At 42.5% G+C, this 15750-nt stretch overlaps 1 protein-coding gene across 2 annotated transcripts in view; it reads left to right on the top strand.

Moving 5' to 3' along the window:
• Positions 1-15750, top strand: part of LOC138589710 (kazrin-like) — a 167434-nt gene that overhangs the window by 117450 nt on the left and 34234 nt on the right. The window lies entirely within an intron of this gene.

Below are 15750 nucleotides of genomic sequence, written 5' to 3'. Positions count from 1 at the left end.
GCAGGAACACACCAGTAACTGACCGCTGGTTGTTTATGTAGATGTGCAGTGTGCATTTGGCTTCTTGTTGCTTTCTTGAAAGAACCAGCAGATCAGAAATGTATAATACATTATATATAATACACTGAGTAAATAATTATTTCTTGTAGGAAGGATGAAGCAACAGCTGTGGTGTCTTGAGGTGTTAGTGTAATATCATTGCTTAAACATGTTTAAAGGGAACGGGATAATAGCTGGTGCAAGAATTAAAAGCAATATAATGTTGTTACAAAAAGGTGTAATTTAAAGTTCAGTCTGTTTTCTTGTGAACTATCATCGTTATTTTATCAAATTTTGGGGTTAATTCTTCAACAACCACATTCAAATTGGACATATTTTGTCTTTAAGGCTCTTGAACCAGCTGTCATCTGTGTTTATAATCCTGCTGTTAGTGTTTAGTCTCTAACCATCCCACCCTTAAAATCTTCAGTTATTCCCGACTCTCTCACTGTGTGGTCAGACTGGTCTCACGTTAGCGTCAGCAGCTCTCCAGACAAACACAGTTACAGCAGTTTATCTGTAGTCTGTCTCCATGTCCCTTTCATGACAAAAGCTTCTTTCAAGGAGTTCTTGTAGACTTGTTGATAGGATCAAAGCAGCTAACAGTGGCACCAGTACAAATGTGGATCCTGTAAGGCTGCCAGCTCCAGTATGGATCTCAAGTGTCAGTCAGGGAGCCCCCAGGGGCCCTTTCCTCATTAGAGTGTCCTGCTTAGAGGTCTATTTGGCTGCCAGTTGTCTCTTCTGTCCTATTACCGTCTGTCGATGTGATGATACTGAGAGTGCTAACAGGTCGTTGTGTGAAAGACAATAGGGACTTTTCTTCCTAGCTTTTTGGTTACTATGATTTTTGTGTGAAAAAAAAACTTGCCACATGTGGTACTAACGAGCAATGGTGTGTTAGGTAATTGAATGTAATGTTCATTTAATGACAACTTGTACACTTGATTCTAGAGGGAAAAGGTGTACTCTTCACGTCACTACATTATTCTGAGGCATATAGCGACTTACTAGTTTGAACTGAACTTTCCTGCTCCAGATTTTGCATGTAAAAACATGAATTCTTAACTGTTGCAATGTCATCAATTAAAGTACCAAACCTTTTATAAAGTTGTTTTGCTTTCATGAGAATCAATAGATTTTACAGAATGAGTAATTTTATTGTTGATATTATATGTGCATTTTGCTGTAAAATTCGGTGTATGAAAAGTGGGCTGCATCCTATACCGGTGTGACCAATATCCAGTATCAACTGCCCAGAGAGGTATTTTATTTTGTTACAGTTTTTTACCCAGACGATGGTGCTATGAGCTAGCTAACGCTTCGACTTGGACATGCGTCGTCACAGACATGCGACATCATGACAGCCAGTGCAGCCGCTACCCTCTCAACAATCAGCGTTAACGTAGGCTGCTAGCTACGGCATTAGTAGCAGGATTGCAAATTCGACATGGCGAAAAACAGATGGTAGGCTGTAATTTGTGAGTGTTTTGAATTTGTTTCAAATGAAAATAAATTGAAATGGTGTTAAAATAACTTGTATACATGTTTTTATGAATACATAGCTGTAGAAAGCTTTTTTCCCCTCTGGCATACCCCCACTTTTGGGCCCATCCAATTGAGTCAGATGGCTGTTCAACATGAGTCTGGTTCTGCTCGAGGTTTCTGCCTGTTAAAAGGAAGTTTTTCCTTGCCAATGTGCCGAATGTTGCTAAGTGATACTCATGGTGATTCATGTTGGGCCTCTCTTTAAATAACATAACAAAGAGTACGGTCTAGACCTGCTCTTTTTGTAAAGTCTCGAGATAACTTTGGTTATAATTTGGCACTATGCAAATAAAATTTGATTGATTTGATTAATTGAAAAACAGACTGCGTCTTATATTCCGTTTTTTACGGTACTTCTTACTTTTACTTCAGCAAGTATTTTTTGTTTGTTTGTTTTATTCATTGTGGTATTCCTGCTTTACTTAAGTGAAAAACCTCAGTAGCCTACTCCTTCCATCTTGGTCAGCTTTTTGTTGCAGGTGTCCGTCTAATTGTCCCTTTGCCATGTCAGCCCCCTGGTTACGGTTGCCACTTATGTAAAGCTATTTGTTACCGAATACTTGCCACTTGAAGCAGTCTTCTCATTTCTAGCTAACAAACAAGTGAATAGACAGACAGTTGGTGGCAGAATTAGTAGTTAGCTCCATCAGATTGGTGAGAACAGCCTGGCTGGATTTTTTCTGAATGTTTACTACTGGCTCTGTTGAAGGGCCTCTAATTTGTCATTAATAGCTATATACATGATATGTTCATACTAAAAGATTGAGGCTAAAGATACTTGCACCTGGTGGAAAAGCTAGCATTTTCACGAGTTGTTGTTTTATGCAGAAATCATGAAAATAAACGTCTCTGTTATTGTGTCACACTGTTGAGCTATGACTCTAGAATTATTAACTTTGGATATGGGAAAATGTAAGACTTTTTATTCTCACTTACACTCTTGGGCTGCTTAGCTTTAGCATACTTATGCACTTTAATGCTTCAGTAAGAGTATGCTTAGCTAACACACTGCTATCTTGAATAAGGTTAGCTAGAGTTGCTGGAGTGAACATCCATGACGGGCTTTCACACAGAAGAAAATACTAACACAATGGTTATGCAGGACGTGAACAGGGCTTTTAAGAAGTAATATTGTAACCCCTCAAAGTTTAACCTAGCAAGTGATGTGCTTGTTGGGTTAGGAGGCAATGTTTGTATAGCTAACTAGTAAGCTAGTTAGCCAGAAATGCTATCGATTTCAGCCTGCTTTAGAGAAGAACAACACACTGCTTCATTCATATCGTTCACTTTCGCTCTCGTGTTTGGTTTTGGAAAGGATGAGGAAAATTCACCACCCTCCAAATTCTAAACTGTGTAGTATCTTTTTTAGAGCCTTATCCACACACCGCCTCACCAAGTGCAGGCTTTACTGACTTGCCATGCCTGGATACGGTTGCTTAGGCTGTGATTGGACAATCGCTGTGGGGGGTAAGGGTTTAGCAAAGATCAATTTAGATAGTTGGAAAACATTCGAAAAGATCTGATTTCAATTGTGTACATTTGTATTCTTTCAGAGTTGTTTGAAGGTCAAGAGAGCAGATACAGTGCATAATGAGGTCAATAATTTGTATTCATGCACATCTTTAAATTGACACATTTGTGCATCCTAACACACTCCCCTTCAGCCCAAAGCAGCTGCCAGCTGGAGAACTGTGGTTGTTTCCTGGGTCCTGTAAATGTGCAGACTCAGGAAAGACGAGTACGCACACACTAACAACCACTGCAGTGGCCAAGGCCAAGTGTATACCCACAAGTTTCATCAGAATGAGAGCAGGGAAGTCAGGGGGTGTGTTATCAGCAAATTCATCTCAGGTCTGCAGCGAGAGAGAGAGAGACAGAGAGAGACAGGGAAGGAGAGGGGAAACAAACAGCAGTGAGCACTGTATCATTATGGAGACAGGTGCTGCTTCTGCACATTAACTGGCAATGATGTCACTAGGTGGGTGACAATTCTGGCATGCAGGCTGGTTTTAATAGGAAGGTCAGAACAAAGAGTTCAAACAGGACGGCCAGGGAAAAAATAGGATTAGGGGGGAAGGAGAGACAGAGAGGAAGAGGGTAAAAAAACTGAAGAGCACCGTGAAGAGGAGAGACAAAAGAATTAAGGAAGGGAGAATTAGAAGGTGTATTTGTGGGTGTGGGTGGATGTGTGGAGTGGTCTCTGCTGGGCACTTCCATTTCTCTCATGTGCTGACACTTTCCAAAACACCTGCCCCCACCGACGCCCTCTTATAGCCACTGGGAAAGTGGCACTTAAATTGCCTCCAGCAACAATATCAAGACCTCTCTACAGTAATTTAGACACATCAAAAATAGCTGCTCAGAAATTCTCAGACACAATGGCAGTAGCTTTTTTCAGCAACACTCAATTTAATTATGCCAGAATTAAATGACTGGATATTTTTTGTGTTGTCAAAATCAGATTTGGTAGTGATTTTGCTCATTTTGTGATCAAAATCCTGCAGATAATTAACATAATCCAGCCAGTCTGCTAAGAGGAGAAGAAGACAAAAGGTAATACAGACTAATGATCGCAGGTGGCATTATCATCATCAGACATGTAATGCTAGTTTCACACCGTGTATCCACATGTGATCTCCTGAAATCTCATAATTCTCTGAAATATTAATGGAAAATGTTGTCTCCCGTGTGCTTGAGTACCTCTGTCCGCTGGCCTTTTTGTGAAAGGCTTCTGAGACGTTGAAGTTGACTAGGGGGTCAGAGCAGCAGTCTGATTATCTGCAGCGTTTGTCACTTTCTAAGTGCTTCATTAAAGAAGGCAGCAGACAAGAGCGACGCAAAGGTCATAAAGTCAAAAAGTAGATTTTCAAGAGGTTTAGATTAGAAAGACTTAACTAGAGATGACAGTGCTAGAATCCGTTCAGGTCTCACCACCTTGGAATACAAAAACAACACCTATGTGCACAAAAACACTAGCATCCAAAGAGTGACTTTTAACTACTTACTACATGAAGGTCTAAATTTAGATCTGGAGCTGTACTGTTTAACCAATCAACCAAGGCTCTTTTACGTACCCTAACACATTTTCATACTACAAATGCAGGTCTAAAAATAATTCTAAGAAAACATCAGTCCAGCACACGCTACGTCTCTTCATTCATTGTATTGCACTGACAGTTGCTAAGCAGTGCATGTGTGTGAAGTGTAGTATCAATGCATCGTAAATTGCTGGGTCCCAGACAGTCTGAAATTCTTATTTTTAGCTCATTACTCTCTTCTGCAAATGGGCCAAAAAAATATGCATTCTGAGACGGCAGTCTGATAGCTCAGCAAGATCTCACAAAAGATTTCACCAAATATATTTGTAGCAAAAATATAATTAGTACTTAATACCTTGTAAGTGTCCATATTATGTCTCAGCCAATGGCCCACTGATGAAAGCCTTTGCATTTGTAGAATGATGGACTGAGTGTCTGTGGCGTCTTCGCAAGCAGCGCCCAGTTAGTGACGCGTTTTCCATCACCCAGCAGTGGTTGGTCTGCCAGAGAGGGTAGGCGGATAAGCGGCTGCTTTTCCGGTCTCTGCAAGTGTTAACAGTAATCTACTATGGCTGAACAAACAAAGAAAAGATCGATGACTACAGATACGACTTCAAAAATAAGTGGAAATCCAAAGAAAAAGAAACATATTCGATGCTCAGATGAAGGCAAACAGTCTTAGCGAGGAAAATCATGGAGTTATAACCGGAGCCAACCGTGGACGTCACACACGCAACACTGTCTGGATATCTGGGAAGTGTCCGTCCATCCATCCATCCATCCATCCATTATCTTCCGCTTATCTGGGGCCAGGTCGCGGTGGCAGCCTACTCAGTAAGGTGACCTAGGCGTCCCTCTCCCCAGCAACCTTTTCGAGTTCCTCCTGAGGGATTCCGAGGCGTTCCCAGGCCAGACGGGATATATAATCCCTCCAGCGAGCTCTGGGTCTGCCCTGGGGTCTCCTCCCAGTTGGACGTGCCCGGAAAACCTCCAAAGGTGTGCTGCCCGCAATTACCGTTTTGTCGCCATTGGTGCCACCGAAGAGAACGAAACTGAGATCTTGGAGATTATAACTTAAATTCTTAATGTATGTATTTAAATATTTCCCATTAAAACTAGAAATTCAAACCTCGTCTTAATGATCTGCAATCCCCAACCGAACGCCATGAACTGACTTTTGCTATTTTTAATGTTTTGGTTTATTTGCTTATTTTGCCCTTTGATGCTCTGGCCAAACTTTGATGCCAAAAATGCCTTTAAATTGAATTAAATCCAACTGTCTGTTGGACACCAGCAGTTAAGGAAGCTGTTATGAGGTAAGCTTTTTGCCAAGTCCATCCTGATTATTAAGTGTAGACCAGCTTTTAGTCTAACTGGTATTCTGGAGGGAGCTTGCTCATCCAGCACATGTGTTTAAAGGCTTGTAAAGGGCCTATTACAGTAAGTTTGTTCTACTGGATGGGGTTTTGTGCTTATTAGCAATGGAGTAGTTCTGTTTGCTTTGCTTGGCCATGACCTTCAGTAATCACTGGGTCGGTTTGCAGCTGGATGCAAAATTACATGTATGGGCTTCATTATTTTAGGGTCTAATGCAAATATGATGCATGAGCTTTACAGGCTCATGCAGTGATGCAGGTTTGTAATGTGCTGCTAAAATGAAGAATGAGCTGAGAGCTGTTTTACACTACAGGGTATTCCAAAATAAAGCACCCTTCAACACAGGATGAAACACTTCTCTATATTCTCTGTCACTTCATGTTTGTGTTGCAGTCTAAGAAAGCATTCCAAAATATTCAGAGAAGACCAACACCTCATTAGGTTTTGGATTAACACCTATGTGCAGCACTTCGCCAAGGTGCTACTAGAGGTGTATTTTCTATTTCTGAATTCCACCTTGGAGTCTTGACACGAGGCGAACAGCCAACAAGTACAACCGGTCACTGGATGTAATACCTTCAGCCTGCCCTTCAAATGGCTGTTAAAAAGACCCACGGGCAGCTAATCTGAGCTGGCGTCTGGCAGGAAAGAGTTGGCAGCGGAGGTGATGGTGGAGAGGGACGGTAGCTGTTGGGGCTGGCAGATCTGTAGGGGAGCTGAGTGGCACCTGGTGGATGGCGGTTCCTTTGCACTGACTACTGAACATGGATGTTGGAAGGTGGGAGAGAAGAGAGGCAAATAACATCCGCTGGTGGAGACAAACATGGAAGGAGCCAGTCTGCTTGAGTGCATGGGGCTGTATAAGTGTAGTATGGCCAGTAGTTGACTGAGGAATCCAGACAGTCAGGCAAAAGTGCATGAATGCAGCCAAACAGACTCCTTTTAAGACTCACAGTAGATCAACAATATACGGTTGCACCCCCTTAGGTCTCATTTCAAACAGACTTAAAGTTGACATTTTCACTTTGACCCACCCTCCACTTATATATGTGCTTTGCCTGAGGTGAAAGAGAAAAAAGGTGAGGGGGGTGAAAGGGGTTATGGGAGAGGAAATGACATCTTCTTGAAGGTCAAATCTGGGTGCTCAACATTCCTCTTCAAACTGCTGCAGCTACCTGCTGGTGACACACTTAGTAAAGTATGCTCTGACATGTCATAACTTCAAAAATGCAGCAGTCACATGTCTCTGTAGTTTTGCTACTTGTCTCATGCCATAGGAAGATTTACAAACAGAACTGTGTCATGTCATAAGACTGCAAAGTGTGTCCTGGCAGAGGTTAAAAAAAAACAGTAGGGTTGTCAAGCAAAAAGCATCGGCCTACTTTTTCAGCACCCAAATTCAACATCTTCTGGCAACACACTGCATTGACCAACCAAATACACTCACCGGCCACTTTATTTATTAATTAATTAATTAATTAATTAATTTTTTTTTTAAACTATTGTTTTGGCATTTTGCCTTTACTGTATAGGGCAGCTGAAGAGAGACAGGAAATGTGGGGAGTAGAGAGTGGGGGAAGACACCAAATGCACCAAATGGATCGGCAGACCGGGAGACCTTCGATCAGTGCGTCGAGGACTGTAGACATGGGGCACCTGCTCAACCAACTGAGCTATTAGGTACACCTGTTCAACTGCTCGTTAACTCAAATATCTAATCAGCCAATCACGTGGCAACAACGCAATGCATTTAGGCATGTAGACATGGTCAAGACGATCTGCTGAAGTTCAAACCAAGCATCAGAATGGGGATGAAAGGTGATTTAAATAATGCTATCATGGGGAGCTAATGCCATTAGGGGGCCACTAGGGGGCCCTGAAAAGCCTCCTCCAGACTACGTAAAACACATCATCTGGTGGAGGCCAGAGAGCTTGCTAAACTATACTTCCTCAGTCTTGGACACTCACCTCTGATGTCGTGTCTCATTCAAAATCGTCAGGTTTAAAATGTTGACTGCACACCCGAAGATTTTCGATCCACCAGTTTAGTCTCATCGTATTTCATATTCTGTACCGCTCTGAGCCCTTGCCTGCAGCGAAACTGTAGTATTTCACTCCGTTCCTTTCAGAAGGAGGGGCGCAATGCACGCTGGGTGTTGCAGGAATGTAGAAATGGGCGAAATGGGTGTTTGTACAACTTTCTCCATAGCTATGGCGCCAATTTCAAATGCTTCCATCGATTACAGAGACCACCAGCTTTGACTGACAGTGGCTTTTTCCATGGGCAAATTGCTCCTTTTAGTGACTTTGAACGTGGCATGGTTGTTGGTGCCAGATGGGCTGATCTGAGTATTTCAGAAACTGCTGATCTACTGGGATATGGACCAAAATATCAGAGGAATGTTTCCACCACCTTGTTGAATCCATGCCACGAAGAATTAAGGCAATTCTGAAGGCAAAAGGGGGTCCAACCCGGCACTAGAAAGGTGTACCTAATAAAGTGGCTGATGAGTCTATGTGCAAGTACAAAGTGAAGTTGCAATTTAGCATGCAGGAGTTGAGGGAAGATGATTGATTTCTGGAAATACTTATTTCCAGAGTTCTTAATGTTTTGACACCTATAAGCCCTCATACTCATGGATGTACTACTTAAACAAGACTTCCTCATTTATATTACATATTCTTCTCACTGGTGCCTATATAAACCACCCACACCAATAGCATTTTGACGATATGTCTACAGTGTGCATTTAAATATAAGCATCACTGCATCATAAAGAGCACAAAAGTGCTTCTGCCTTTGACAGCTGAAGGAAAACATCTGCCTCGAAGTGCAATGTGCTCGAAAATTCAAGCAACTGAGAACATCAGAGCAGCTTTGTGCAGTAAGTGATCCAGAGATGGTTCACCCTTCACAGTGTTTCACAATGACTCGGGCTGCTATTACCACTACATGCCTGGGACATTTCCCTCCATTTCTTTTGTGGTGTAGGTAATAATATATTCCTGGTCCGGACCATTCTTCCTCTCTACTCTTCACAGCTCACTGAATATTTTTTCCCCTTCTAGTTCACACTTTGTGAGTCGTGGGCTGATCTTTTGTGCAGGGTTATTTCAAGGTTCTGCTACGCAAGCTGAAGCGTCGGGAAAGAAATCATGGGAACAGGAAAAAGTGTGAATTTATGGAGGAGAGGGTGTCCATTAACACATGCATTGTGTGTTGTAACAATGGGCAGTTAGGCGGTGCTGGAGACGGGCATTAAACGGATGGACACCACCTTTCTTTTTTACAAGGCACAGAAAAGAGCTGCAGTGATGAAAAGTTGACCCTCTGCTTCCATTCAAGCCTCCACATCTACACACACACACACACACACACACAAGTCGAATTGATTTCTAATCTTTTTCTCATTGTCTCTGTTTTACTCTCATCTCTTTCTCACATAAACACTGAAAGGTTGACGTTTTCTTGGCAGTATGAGATGGTGCTGCTGTCCTTTTAGGTATTGTGTAAACTGACTGCAGAGAAACAGAGAGAGAGGAGAGAGGAGAGAGAGAGAGAGAGAGAGAGAGGCTGCTTCCATTGATTTTCATTTAAGGAATAGTGCTCTCAGCTCATCACCTCCAGACAACCCAGAAGTAAGAAACGCGTGTGTGCTTCTTTCATAAAAGCGAGCATCAGCACGTTCACGTGAACTCCCTTTTTCATGTAAATCTTATCTTTCCACAGTATCATCATGCACTCCAAGCCGTGTGTGTATCGGGAAGCTAATTTCCTGTTGTTCCCCTCTCCCTGTTGTGTGATTTGATGCTGTCTTAATGCAGTGTAAATAGCCAGCGCATGCCAAGTACATTCTTTTAATTAGGAAACCCAACAGGCCTGCTGATTAGCACTTTATCTTCATAAGTGTCTGAGCTGTAGCTGCAGCTGGACCACTTCCTGGTTACCTTACACTCCAGCTAGCATGTCTCAACATGTCTGGAGCTAGAGTAGCATAATTGATATGATGTAGCCTGCCAGCAAAGATGGTTTTTGTTAATGTGCTCCAGGTGTATTGCTTGTAAGTTACTGTTTTTGTTAAGTGTAGAGGCTTCTCTTACTTTTGCACAGTTTAAAGCTTGCTAGCCCAGATTGATAGTAACGGTGTTATGCTGCTAATATAACCTTGTTTTAGAAGGAAAAAGTCCTTTGTCATAACACCACTTTCTTCCAGATTAGCATCTGGGGAAGTGCACTGCAATCATCATTCATGCACTCCAGTTACAGTTTTACCAGCATGATTCCTTAAATAACTTTACAACCCACTGCTCCACGTGATAAATGACACGGTTTTATTTTCCTCACATTCTCTTTCTTTTCTCCAGAATGGGGAAATAGCTGAGTCATCTCTCATCCTTAGATTTGTTATCTTAAGCCATTGGGTACCAGACGGAGGCACACAATGTTCTTTATGGCTCATATAAGTACTGCAGCCCGGCTCTTCAGTGGCATTAAAAGGCATATGCTACTATTTCATGAGATGGCCTTGTGACAGCAAGAGGAAAATAAGGTCCAACAAAGGTTTGTAGTGGATTTCAACTGTGCAGTACAAACAATTATTTCTGTGATCTGCTGAGCATCCTTTGGTGATTATCATGAAAGGTAATCATCATAAACTCAACACAGAGTCTTACATTGTTCCCTGGCCTAAAAAAACAAGCTAGTCGTATATTGTGCCTTTGCCTTAAAGGGCCAGTTTGCCCTTTTTTTCAACCTCAGTCCTATCATGCCATTATGTCAATGCCATTATGGTAGAATAAAATGCAATTTCGCTCTGTGCCTTTGGATGACCCTATCCGCTTCTCCTATGGCCCTGGAAAACATCCACCATACTACGTAAAATGCATCATCTGGCGGAGGCCAGGGAGCTAGCTAAACTACACTTCCTCAGTCTAGGCCAACCGCCTCCGATGTCATGTCTCGTTCAAAATCGTCAGGTTTGAAATGTAGACTGCAGACCTGAAGATTTTTTAGACGATCCACTGGTATATTCTGGTCGTATTTCAGATTCTGTACCGCTCTGAGCCGTTGCCTGCAGTGATCATTGTCCTTGACTGGAAAACGGTATTTCATTCCAGTGTCTCTCGCTGGGCCGTTCCTTTCAGAGGGAGGGGCGCAATGCACGCTGGGTGTTGTAGGAATGTAGAATGGCCGAAACCACAAGCTCCTTGTACAACTTTCTCCACAGCTATGGCGCCAATTTTTGACTGAGAGTGGCTTTTTCCAGGGGCTAATTGCTCCTTTAAGATGTTAATCTGTGTATCAGTTGAGGGGCACAAACTCCCCTTTGAGTATGGCAGTATTCCTTTTCCTCACTTTGCCCGTTATGCATGGACACAATAGACAAGAAGAGATTGTTTGTTAGCTTCTTGTCTTGGAGAGAGAAATGGTGCGTTGAATGATTATCACCATGTTGGATCCCTGAAAAGTACACATGCCCTTTTGATACCATCCATCCATCCATTATCTATACAGCTTATCCTGTTCAGGGTCGATGGTATTGGAGCCTATCCCAGCCATCATAGGGCCAGGTACGCCCTGGAGTGATCGCCAGTCAATAACAGGGCTGACACGCTCACAATCACGCTCACAGGAGCTTTAGAGTTACCACTGAACCTAATGAGCATGTCTTTGGACTGTGTTAGGAAGCAGGAGTAACCAGAGAGAGCCAACACATGCACGGGGAGAACATGCAAACACACAGAAAGGCCTCTTACGTCTGAACCAATAAAAGCTTAATATTAAACCATCAAATGAATATGCAAGTCTACTGTTTTGTGATTTGCCCTTGTTGAACCTCTAACATGCACTTCTGGTCAGTGTAGAGTTATGGAGGCTTCAACGAGCCTTGTAATTAGGAAAAGTTCAGCAGTTAGTGATCGTAGATTAATTAATAAATACATTAACAATTCTCGAGTTTAATTAAATTTAAACCGCTTTGTTATACCACACTCTGATGGCAGTGGTTTCTAAAAGAATCATTGTGTAAGGTTGAGTCTAAAGTGGCCTCGTTGATTAATGGAGCTTGAGAGAATTTGTACTCGGCACAGACCACCAGGAGGCCGCTGAAGGCTGCTGCTGCTGCTACAGTAAAGTGTGGGCTCGTTTTATCTTTGCAGCGGCACACCGGCTGTGTGTAAATATAAAGTAATTCACATATGGATAATTTTTTCCATTTGAATGCGACTTAATTACCTGATAGCATATAAATTATTTATTATTTTCACACTTGCATTTAAAGAGAACGCTGCTTTAAATAAATTACTACAAGGATAAAAGCAAATAACTTCAATTCAATACCTTGATGAGTCTTTTTACTGGTGTTTTGGCTTTTTTATGACTAATTCTGTACGGGCACTTTAGTTGCAGGGATAACATTTATAGTCTGACTCACCATTCTGCTTTTATAAAAGGTTTTATCTTTGTCCTTGCAGGCAGATGAATAGAGCTTCATTAATGCAGAGGCTTATCACCTTTGTTTAAAATCAGAGCTTCTTCAGTCGGACCACTCGCACATCATCAATCCTTCATTCACCTGCCCGCCTCCAGCTACATGACACTGCAGCGGTAGCTGATTAAAACATGCATGCAGAGATCGTGTGAACAAATAGGACTTATAGTGGAAGTTTGTTTGCTTAGTTTCCTTACCGATCAGAGACATAAAAAAGTTGTAATTAAGGTAAAATGTAAAAGGCTTTAAAAGATCACTTTTGCAATGAAATGTAAACACAGCCGGTGTCTTTTAATTATGAAGAGAGCTGTATTATAATCCACAAAATTACAACAACATCCTGTGTGTATCCTATGTTTGTCGCTTGTAATCTACACATTATTGCATGCTCGAGCTTTATTGCTCTGTATAAGTCCCTCAATGTAATTTGTCCACGTTACTCACAAACGCAGACCATTGGCCTTCGAAGAAAACAAACATTAATCTTATGTTTTTTTCCTGGCTGATTATAAATGCATGCATAAACCAGTTTAAACTGTTTTTTTCTTGTTTCCCTCTGCAGTGGTCAAGGTTTCCACAATACCCTTTGCTGTGTTTTAAAGATATCAGGTTACCAAGACCCTCAGGCAAGGCAACAGCTGGCAGACCTGTTGCTGTGCTGCCTGCTGGTGTTAGACTACACACACATTAACGCTCACCTGACTGCAAGCCAACACCTAGGCAGGGCTCCTCCTCTTATGTGTGTGTGCATACATGTCTGTGTGTATGTTTGAGTAATGTGGGAAAATCCTACTGACAGCCTCGCCGAGCTCCTCCTCCTCCTTACCCAGAAAACCATTTGAGCAGAGGGGGAGGGGCTGAGTGTACTGTATCATTGAACCTGTGGGAGGCACTTTGAACAGGTACGCTGAGAGAGGGAAAGACGCAGCGGCAGCTCCTGGATGTATTTCCTGGTGTCAACTGAACCTGGATTTAGTGGGAGAATTATAAAAAATGCTTGTTTTTTGAGTGAGGACTGATTGAAAACGGAGGATTTTTGGGGGATTTTGTCTTTGTGTCTGTCCTGAAAGTCTACGGCACACACCTGACAGATCCTGGAATTCTCCGGAAAACTCCCCTCGGACGAGGGGATGAAGTCAGACGGGGAGCAGGGAAAGTCTGGTGAGTGAGAGAGAGCTGTCACACTGTGCCTTACCTGACCATCGTATGATGCAAGTTTCAGTCCTGTATGTTTAAATGTTTTACAGTGAAAAGGGGACAGTGGCTTGTTCAGTGTCTTTCTGGACATGTAGGGGAGATAATGTTGGTGTGCTGCGAGTTTGAGGAGCGACATGTTCACGTCTTGGCAGGTGTCATGTTTGAAAGTGAGTCACCTGTCTTGTCGCTGAGCCGTTGGGAGACTTTAACCTGCACTGACCTCTGAGCAGTTGTTATTATCTGAACCAGGGGGCAGAGACTCCACTAATAATTGATTATTCTGCAGTCGGCTGTATTTAATGTTAGTTTCAGATGAGACTGACCAGCTGACTTGCAAGAAGTGAGCTTGTAAAGACTGTAAATGTAGGGATCGAACCATTGACCTCCAAATCCAGAAAATAGGGCTGCTATGTGCTGTATTCCTAGTTGTTTCAGGACAGATGCGTCACTGTTAATTCCACTTTTTGTTGCGAGTAGGATCTGTGGGGGTTTTGCTTCCTGTCAAAGACTAGATCAGTCTTTAGGATTTGTACTACGACTTTGTCTCCCGACAACAGTGTTTTTATGGTCAAGTAAAGAGGGCTTTGTGTTCTGTTTCTATTGTAAACACTGTGGTCTGGGGTTGTTGGCTGCCTGAATGCACGCTTACATTCACACAGGATTCTTTTGCTGCGTAGGCCAGACTGGTTTGACTCTTTTTTAACTGAAAAGCATTACATTTCAGCAGCTGAGAAATGTTGCGATTGTGGGAACAGCTGTGGGTATTCTTTTCTGCTATTTTGCCTCTAAACACCTGCATTTTATCTCCATGCTGGTACTTCACCTGTCCTTCAACCTCAGGCTTAAAATAGCCCAAACACAGAGGTAAAAGTTCACATAGCACAGATAAAACCTGTGTTTTCTGGCTCTTTTTGTACAAACTCCAAACTCCAAACTTTGTAGAAACCTAGAAATGCGCCACAAAAGAAGTCAAAGTGAGTATGTTTTTCTAGCACGTCATATGAAATCCTTCAAGCTTAACCTCAAGGTGTGGTTGTGACACAATTAGTGGTGTCAAAGCAAAACAAACACCCGGAGGCTATGGATGGCTGTCTTTGCCTAACCCTTACTATCCAGGCGTGGTTATGTAGTTGCAATTGTGCACAGTTACGTCTTCCAGTCTCACATTTCTGTGACAGGCTCTGTGTTTACCGCTGAGGTCATTTATGTCCTGCTATTGCAAACTGACAGTAGACAACATTAGCCATGCAGCCATTACTTCTTGTAACCATAGCAGCAGATAATGTATAATCACAGCTGCTGCTTTTGTTGATGATTTCCAAGCAGAATAATGGAAAAATGATCTGTTTTTTCTCTCCTCTGTGTTCAATTCACATCAAGCCCCAGTTTCTCAGGCTGTCAATCAAGAACAGACACCCCAAATCAGTTCAGATTACTTTGCTCCTTTATGTCTCACGGCTGTCACTCAGAGAGAAAGCAGTGTTTTCAGATGAGTGACGTGATGTCAGAGAATGCTTAACCCTTCAGATCAACACCTCCTGTGAACCAGGCCATAAAACTGAAGCTGATTTCCACTGAACAGCCTGTTACTGTGTGACTGATGTGACACCCACTCAGGATCAGGTCAGGGCTATATGCACGTACCTGCTTTAAATATGCACCCAGATGCATGTGTGTGTCCATCTGTGCATGTGTGTCACTCAACACATGGAAGCACCTGTGTTTCCACGCGGCTCAGTTTGACAGCGTAATTGCAGGAGCGGCTGAGATTGGGCCTGGCTGCGTAATTGCCTTCTTTCAGAGACTGTGCTGCAGGTGAATGCAGCAAGCAGCTCCCTTGGGTGCCCGCTAGTTTCCTCCCGTTGTGGCACACACAGAAGACAATTTGGAGCGAGTTAAAGATAATCAGCTGCCTGTCGGAATCTGGTAAAGCAACTGTAATAATCGTGAGCAATGATTAGCAAGATTATCCCCTACTTTCATATTTTTGTGGTTTATTGAGGATGGACTGTTTTGCCTTTATTATGTTCTATCTATCTCCCTCTGTCTGAACGACCTGT

The sequence above is a fragment of the Semicossyphus pulcher genome, unplaced genomic scaffold, assembly GCF_022749685.1.
Source record: "Semicossyphus pulcher isolate SPU_LCO1_2020_fin unplaced genomic scaffold, fSemPul1.0.p SCAF_13, whole genome shotgun sequence".
In the NCBI taxonomy this organism is placed as follows: Eukaryota; Metazoa; Chordata; class Actinopteri; order Labriformes; family Labridae; genus Semicossyphus; species Semicossyphus pulcher.
Note: the sequence above shows the minus strand (reverse complement) of the source record. Positions and strands in the feature narration are given on the sequence as shown.